The sequence below is a fragment of the Nicotiana tabacum genome, chromosome 8 (assembly GCF_000715075.1).
Source record: "Nicotiana tabacum cultivar K326 chromosome 8, ASM71507v2, whole genome shotgun sequence".
Taxonomy (NCBI): Eukaryota; Viridiplantae; Streptophyta; class Magnoliopsida; order Solanales; family Solanaceae; genus Nicotiana; species Nicotiana tabacum.
Genome location: NC_134087.1, coordinates 117,672,628 through 117,682,319, shown reverse-complemented (window position 1 = coordinate 117,682,319; position 9,692 = coordinate 117,672,628).

The following is a 9,692-nucleotide window of genomic DNA, read 5'->3' as shown; positions in this document are numbered from 1 at the left end:
TTATGTAACCCAGAACCACTGGTTCAGGGTTTAAGAATTCGAGCTTAAAATAACTGTTATAGTTGGCTTTATTTATTATTTGATTTTTACATGATTATATGCTCAATATGCTAAATGAAATTTTTACTTCTTTAATATTATTTGAATTGTGCATATTTAATTGCTACGAAACCCCCTTCTTTCTGAGTCTTCTGAATTTATGGTGTACACGTGCGCGTGGCCCACCTTTCTGTCAAAGGTCATACCAAATAAGACGAAGTTGGGACAAGTAACTAGGCCGGGTAGACTTTCGTGCTCCCGGTACGTTGCCCCAACTTCGGCTCAAACTGTCCGTTTGGGTGAGCCAGGTTTAGAACAATATGCCTCAGGTTTTTCACCTAGAATAACCCAGCCATGTACCGGATCCCTAGTAGGAACGTCTATTTGCATCATGTACATTTGGCCTTGGAGACTCAACACAGGGGTTGGGTCTGTCTAGGACAGGTGAACCCGAAATAAAAAGACCATCCTGATGCATCCTACTTGCTACCTGTGCATTCATTTGCCTCGGATTTGCTTGTTGACCAGCTTAATCGAAATCATTGGGAGGGCCGAGGAATAAAATGGGTTGTTTTATGAAATTCCCAAAAATAGTTTTAAATCTTGAAATAAAAAGTGTTTAATAAATAAAAATTGAAAATGATTTTTTTAGTATATATTTTCAAAATGAGTCTTGATTTTATTAAAATTAAATTTCAGATACAAAATGAGCACCACACAAAACCCCCCATCCACAAATACAGACGAGTTTCTATTTCAGCTTCAAATGTGGTGGTATGAGTTAGGCGAAGATGGTCAAAAATGGGTCGTCAAGCATTTGGGAAATCTCACGGATATTATGAAAGTTAAACCACGTGATGATCTGATTGCGGCGTTAGTAACTTTTTGGGACCCTGTTCACAATGTCTTTCGTTTCTCTGATTTCGAGCTTACTCCTACATTAGAGGAGATAGCTGGATATGCTGGTTTTGACGGAAGTCTAAGAAATCAAAACTTGATATTCACAAAGGCTCCCTCGGTACATCGATTCTTCGGTCTTCTGAACATCAGTAACCAAATCAGGAAAAGCAATGTCATCAACAGATGTTGTTCTTTCAACTTCTTGTATTCAAGGTTCGGAAAGCCAGATGGATTTGAAATTCATGAGAAAGGCCTTACTAACAAGCAAAACAAAGACACCTGGCAGATTCACCGTCGCTTCGCCTTCATAGTGGCTTTTCTAGGAATCATGGTCTTCCCAAACAAAGAGCGAACAATTGATATTCGCACCGCGAAAGTTGTGCAGGTCCTCACCACCAAGGAAAATCATACCCTTGTCCCAATCATTCTCTCAGACATTTATCGGGCGTTGACTTTATGTAAATCAGGAGCAAAAGTCTTCGAAGGATGCAAAATTTTGTTGCAAATGTGGGTGATTGAACATCTCCAACATCAGCCCAAGATCATACAGTATGGGCCAAGCAATGATAATTTCATCGAAAGTTATGAGGAAAGAATAAAAGATTATAAGTCCCCAGAAGGGATAGAAGCATGGGTATCTCATCTAAGGGCTTTAATGGCAAATCAAATTGAGTGGACTTTGGGATGGCTCCCGATGAGGGAAGTGATACACATGTCAACCTCAAGTAGTTATTTGCTACTATTGGGATTGAGAAGCATCCAGCCATATGTGCCACTAAGAGTTCTAAGACAACTAGGGAGATACCAAGTAGTTCCTGATGATGAAGATTTGAGTATGCAAGTAATCTAATTACACCCGGAAGCCACTATTCCCGAGGCTCTAATTCAGCAGATGTGGAATGGATGTCGATACTTGAAAAGTGATACTCAAGTCCCGGACACTACAAGGGGTGAGATAAATCCTGGATATGCAAGGTGGTTTGAGAAACGGTCTCGCGTGGATGATGTACCAGAACCCGAGCTAAGAAGGCCAACAAAAAGACCCCATGTTCAAAACTTTAATGATAAAATCCAAGAGCGGTTGATTTGGGGAGAAAAGGAAAAAGGGTACAAAGCAACTATCCATGCCCTAAAGGAAAATCCGAGGAGCCTCAGTCTGGAGAAAGATTTGCAAGCACAAGAAGCCAAAGGCGAGAAAAAGAGTTTAGCTTGTGAGAATGAAAATCTTCACGCTCGATTTCAAAAAATGAAAAGAGCTTCTGAAACACCAATGAGGAGTTGGAAGGATAAAAAAACCATCACCAATCTTTTTGAAAGAATGCAAGATTATGATTCCATTCTTGCAGAAAACGAAAGGGCGTTGAGCAAAGCTAAAGAAAGAATCCAACAATTAAACGAAGAAGCCAGATCTAATAAGGAACGCCAAGTAAGGCAATCCGAAGAAGACAGGGCACAATTCAAAAAGGAAAAAGACCATTGGATACGTTCAGAAGACCAACTTCGTGCACAACTGGAAGAGGCGAGAAGATACAACAGAGAACATCAACAAGCAGACATCGACAGAGAAAGAGCGCAGGCAAGACTCGATCTGGCCAGACTCCGAGTTCAGTTAGAGTCAGCTTTAGATCGTGAGGACCGTATCAGAGATATAGCCACCACTTGCCAACAGCAGCTGCAAAACCAAGACCAACGTCTCCAAGATTTCAGGGCACAAATCCACGACCTGGCGGTCTACACCTCTCAAAGTTATGTAAACTGCCAAGGAATGGATTATGAAAGGTTTACAGAGCATGCACCTATTTTTGCCCGTCATCTGGCAATGGAGTTAGAAAGGATGTATCGTACGCTGGGAGGTCATCCAGGTCAAGCCCCACATTGAGCAGATAATCCAATAATTGACAACAAAAGTGGAAAGTGGAGCATGATAAGAGATGTTAAGAGTTGTGTCTTTTATTTTGATTTGGGTATGTGTATTTCAAACCATTTTCTTATAAGGTTTTCAAATGTAATGTCTGTTCCATCTGGGTATTATTTTCAAGAATAAATAAAAGTGTTTGCCTTATGTACGAACTACGCAAGGTCTAATTCATGCGGGGGTATGATACGTAGGCAATCTCTATAAGATTCACCACAATAAAAAATATATAAAAAAAGAATAATAAAATAAAATAAGATTGAACAACAATAAAAGACCAAGAAAAGCTGGGATGACACAAGCAGCCGAGCAAGTGCATAATAGAAATGGGTTATTTGTCTAAGAGCATTGTATCTCAACGTGTAATTATATATGTATTAAACTCTCAAAACTAACAAGTTTGCTCATTTCCAGAATTCAAGCAGTTAGTTTCTCTAAAGAGTATACTGGCATATTATCATTATCACACGAGATCAAAAGGACCAATACCCGAAAGTATGTCTATCCCAGATGTTGACACAGGTATTGAGCTAGAGGAGATGGATGTTGAGAAAATGAAAGAAGAGATGTTTAAACTCAAGCAGCAAATGGCTGAGATGTACCGGGCCTGGTCTACAAGGCAGTCACCCCCATCTTACCCAACCAACCCGGCTCCATCAATGGCCTAAACTCAGGATAATCTTACCACTGAATTATCCCCAAATTTCCCCATCTACCAACACTACCGAGGCACCACCTCTCAGACACCGCAGTCTCCCCCTCCTAAACCAGTTCCATACTTTCCTCCACTTGAAACTCCTATCTTTGTGACACCTCCCACAGCTACACTCCACAAATTTCCTAGTGAGCCTACATTCCAGGCCCAAGACAACCAATATTACCCCCCGGAGCCCACCCTCAAAGCCTCCGAAATCCATTCAACTACTTCTCATTTTGACCTCCCGACCGAAATTGACAATCCAGCCAAAAATGCTGAACAAGAAGAGATGTTCAGGAAGGTCAAAAGCCTAGAACAATCGTTCCGAGACATGCGAGGGTTAGGTGGGCAAGTCAGTGTAGCATACAAGGATTTGTGCTTGTTCCCAAATGTACAATTACCAGTTGGCTTCAAGATGCCTAAATTTGACCTATACAATGGGCACGGCGACCCAGTAGCCCATTTAAGGGGTTTCTGCAGCAAGATGCGAGGAGCTGGGGGAAAGGACGAATTATTGATGGCTTACTTCAGTCAAAGTTTAAGCGGATCAGCTTTGGAGTGGTATACACGCCAGGACCATGGGAGATGGTACACCTGGGATGACCTGGCACAGGCATTTGCATACCATTTCCAATACAATCTGGAAATCATCCCAGATCGACTATCTTTGACAAAATTTGAGAAAAAACACAATGAAAGTTTCAGAGAGTATGACTTCCGGTGGAGAGAACAGGCAGCAAGAGTGGATCCTCCTATGAAGGAGAGTGAAATGGTAGACTATTTCCTTCAAGCCTTGGAACCAACTTACTATGCCCATTTGGTTTCAGCGGTAGGTAAATCATTCAACGAAGTAGTAAAGATGGGAGGTATGGTGGAAGAAGGCCTCAAGACAAATAAAATCATGAGCTATTCGGCCATCAAAGCGACTACTCAAGCTATTCAAGGCGGGGTAGGAGGAATCGGAAGAAAGAAAAGGGAAGAAGCAGTGGTAGTTGATTCAGGAACTTGGTTGGGATCGAGAGGTTCACCTCCTTACTATAATCAACAACGACCTCGCCAATCAACTTACCACCACAATTCATCCCAACACTACTATCACCCTTTGGAGCCTCATTTTTCCATTAACCATGCACAAGCATACAATCAGCCACCTGTTCACGCTAATTGGCGTGCTCCTTCCATACCAGGTACTTACCCACGAGCCTATCCCGGACCAGGTTTCAGGCCTAGGCCAGCATTCAGGGGAGAAAGGGAACAGAAAAAGAAAACCTACACTCCATTGGGAGAGTTCTACACTAGTCTGTTCCACAGGCTGAGACAGCTGGACATGCTAAGACCAATACAATCCAACCTACCCAATCCTCCTCCAAAGAATCTGGACTATACCATTAGCTGTGAGTATTGTTCCGGTACACCAGGCCATGATACGGAAAAATGCTGGCATTTAAAAAATGCAATACAAGAGCTGATTGATACTAATAAAATCGAGGTTCAAACCCCCGAAGCTCCCAATATCAACAGAAATCCAATGCCAGCCCATCAGGAGGCTAATATGATAGAAATATTATAGGTTGATGGGGGAGACAAAGAAGCCGTCACAAACCGTCATGATAATCAGATCTCATGAAGCCAAGCCGGATAAGCAGTTAACAGAGGAGAAGTCGGTACCTAAGCAGAACAGAAATAGTGATGAACCATTTGTGGTAGTCGAGAAGGGATCTTCGAGCAAAGTAGCCACAAAGCAAGAAAGGCCGAAAGTGATAGTACCAGGGGTTGCCAACAAACCCATTGTATTCGTGAAAGGAGCCCGTACAGATCGGGTTATTATCAAACCTGTAACCCAGCTACCAGTGATCAACAACAAGGCCATTCCATGGAACTATGAACGAGTGACTGTAATGTACAAGGGAAAAGAAGTCAAGGAAGAAGTCTGTGAGGTGCAAGGCTTGACTCGTTCGGGAAGATGTTTTACTCCTGAAGAGTTAAGAAAAACTAAAGATAATCCAACCCCAATAAAAAGAGCTGTGACAGAAGAAGAAGCGGAAGAATTTTTAAGAAAAATGAAGCTCCATGACTATTCTGTTGTGGATCAACTGAAGAAGACGCCCGCTCAAATTTCGTTATTGTCATTACTGATCCATTCAGAGGAGCACCGTTTGGCTTTGATGAAAATCCTGAATGAGGCTCATGTTCCTGAAAAAATCTCTGTAAATCATTTGGGAAGAATAGCCAACAGAATCTTTGAGGCGAACAGAATTACGTTTTCTGATGATGAATTGCCTGTGGAAGGGACTGAGCACAACAGAGCTCTTTACCTCACCGTGAAATGTGAAAACTCCGTAGTAACCCGGGTATTGGTTGACAACGGGTCAAGTGCAAACATCTGCCCTCTCTCCACTTTAAGCAAATTGAAAATCAAAGAGGAAAGGATCCAGAAGAATAACATTTGCGTACGGGGGTTTGACGGTGGAAGCAGAGATTCATTTGGCGACATAGTGTTGGAACTGACAATAGGGCCAGTTGAATTCACGATGGAGTTTCAAGTACTGGACATAACTGTTTCTTATAATCTGTTGTTGGGTCGACCATGGATCCATGCTACCAAAGCAGTCCCGTCAACACTACACCAGGCAGTCAAGTTTGAATGGGATCATCAAGAAATAGTTGTGCATAGGTAAGAAAGTTTAAATGCTCACAGCAGTGCCATTGTACCGGTCGAGGGAATAGAAAATGACCAGGGACCATGGGTATACCAAGTGTCCGATACAGTGTCGGTAGAAAAAATTCCAGAGGGGAAGTACCTTCCGAATCCAAAGATAACCTCTGCATCAGTCATGGTAGCCTATGAAATGTTAAAAAATTGTTTTATACCCGGCAAAGGTCTGGGCTCATCTTTGCAAGGAATTATACAACCAGTATCTCTCCCCGAGAACTGGGGAACATTTGGTTTGGGATTCATACCCACTGTCACAGACGTGAGGAAGGCCAGAAAGCTGAAACAAAAGGCATGGGTTCTTCCAAAACCAGTCCCACATCTATCAAAGTCTTTTGTCAAGATCGGTGCTAAAGATTGCCCGATAACAACAATTCCTAAATCACTGGTCAATCCTGAGGAGGAATTAATTGAAAGATTCGAGAAATTGTTTGACGATGTGAATATGGTGGAAAGCGAGGAAGGTTGTAGCAACGCAGAAGTTCAATTCGTTGGGCCAGAAACAAAGCTTAATAATTGGAAAGCCACTCCTCTCCCCATTCGAAAGGAGTCTTGGTAGTTTATTTTTTATTTTCCTTCAGTTTGTTTGGGTTACCTCATGGTTGTAATCCCAATGCTTATCTTACAGTTTGTTTGAAGTGTGCAAACCCTGTTATCTTTCATCATCCAATAAAATACAGTTTCCTTTTTCATTATCATTCCTGATAGTTTTCTTTTCTTTTTCTTTTTCTGTACAGTTCTTTTTACGCTGGCTCTAGTGATATGGCATGCATGAGGAATCCTCAGCCCAGTCTTAAAAATCAATCTGGTTCTGAAATAATAATTCAAGAAATATATTGTGATTATGAATCAGAATATGATGAAGATGAGGCTTTTGAAGATATTAGTAAAGAGTTAATTCACTTTGAGGAAAAAACCAAACCTAACCTGAGTGATACCGAAGACATCAACATAGGGGACACGAATAATATCCGGGAAACTAAAATAAGTGTCCATCTCGAACCAAAGATCCGAGAAGAGTTAATTAAAGCACTCATAGAATTCAAAGATGTTTTTGCATGGTCATATGACGACATGCCGGGCTTGAGCACTGATTTAGTGGTTCACAAATTGCCTACCGATCCAACGGTGCCTCCTGTCAAGCAGAGGCTGAGAAAATTCAAGCCTGATATGAGTGTGAGAATTAAGGAAGAAATCACCAAACAGTTGGAAACAAAGGTCATTCGAGTTACTCGATATCCTGTTTGGTTAGCTAATATCGTTCCTGTACCAAAGAAAGACGGCAAAATTAGAGTATGCATCGACTACCGCAATCTCAACAAAGCAAGTCCGAAGGATAACTTCCCATTACCCAATATCCATATTTTGATCGATAATTATGCCAAGCATGATATAGGATCTTTCGTGGATTGTTATGCCGGGTATCATCAAATTCTAATGGATGAAGAAGATGCAGAAAAGACGACATTCATCACACCATGGGGAACTTATTGCTACCGGGTAATGCCATTCGGTTTGAAGAACGCCGGAGCAACCTACATGAGAGCGATGACCACAGTGTTTCATGATATGATACACAAGGAGATTGAGGTATACGTGGATGATGTGATCATAAAATCAAAGCATCAGGACAGCCACGTTGGGGATTTGAGGAAATTCTTCTTAAGACTTCGCAGGTACAACCTCAAGCTTAACCCTGCCAAATGCGCATTTGGAGTTCCATCTGGAAAGTTGCTGGGATTCATAGTCAGTCGGCGAGGCATCGAGCTAGACCCATCAAAAATCAAAGCCATCCAAGAATTGCCACCTCCAAGGAACAAAACTAAAGTAATGAGTTTGTTGGGGAGGTTGAATTACATCAGCAGGTTTATTGCTCAGCTCACAACAACCTGTGAGCCTATTTTCAAATTGTTGAAAAAGATGCCGCGGTCAAATGGACCGATGAGTGTCAGGAGGCATTTGATAAGATAAAAAGATACCTGTCAAACCCACCCGTGTTGGTCCCGCCAGAGCCAGGAAGACCTATGATTCTTTACTTAACGGTTTTGGAAAATTCATTTGGTTTTGTATTGGGGCAACATGACCTCACCGGCAGAAAAGAACAGGCCATCTACTACCTTAGCAAGAAATTCACAGCTTATGAGGTTAAGTATACTCATCTGGAGAAGACATGTTGCGCCCTAACGTGGGTAGCTCAGAAGTTGAAACACTATTTGTCGTCCTACACTACTTACCTCATTTCGCGTTTGGATCCGTTGAAATATATTTTTCAAAAGCCTATGCCAACGGGAAGACAAAGTGGCAGATATTGCTCACAGAATTTGACATCATCTATGTGACTCGGACTGCAATGAAAGCCCAAGCACTGGCTGATCATTTAGCTGAAACCCCGGTCGACGAGGAGTACGAGCCGTTGAAAACCTATTTTCCTGATGAAGAAATAATGCATATCGATGAGATCGAGCAAATTGAAAAACCTGGCTGGAAACTTTTCTTCGATGGGGCTGCTAACATGAAAGGAGTCAGGATAGGAGCTGTAATCATTTCTGAAACAGGGCATCACTATCTTGTTACGGCTCAACTACGATTTTATTGCACCAATAATATGGCTGAATATGAAGCTTGTATTTTGGGGTTAAGGCTAGCCGCAGACATGGGTATCCAAGAAATCTTAGTCATGGGAGATTCGGATCTTCTGGTACATCAAATTCAAGGAGAATGGGAAACCCGAGACTTGAAGCTCATACCATACCGACAATGTCTATATGATCTTTGTCAACGGTTTTCAATCAGTGGAGTTCCGGCATATTCCAAGGATCCATAATGAGGTTGCCGATGCATTGGCTACCTTGGCATCAATGTTGCACCATCCAGACAAAGCTTATGTGGATCCACTACATATTCAAGTCCACGATCAGCACGCTTATTGCAATATGGTTGAAGAAGAATTTGATGGTGAACCATGGTTCCACGACATCAAGGAGTATATCAGGATGGGGATATATCCCGCACAAGCCACAGGAGATCAAAAGAGGACCATTAGGCGATTGGAAAATGGATTCTTCTTAAGCGGAGGAGTTTTGTATAAAAGAACACCAGATCTTGGATTATTAAGATGCATAGAAGCCAGACAAGCTACGGCTGTCATGTCTGAAGTACATTCGGGAGTTTGTGGACCCCACATGAGCGGATATGTGTTGGCAAAGAAAATCCTCCAAGCTGGTTATTATTGGCTTACCATGGAGCAAGATTGTATCAGTTTTGTGCGCAAGTGTCATCAATGCCAGATACACGGAGATTTGATTCATTCTCCACCATCCGAGTTGCACACAATGTCGGCACCATGGCCCTTCGTCGCTTGGGGCATGGATGTGATTGGACCAATTGAGCCGGCAGCATCCAACGGGCACAGGTTCATTCTGGTAGCC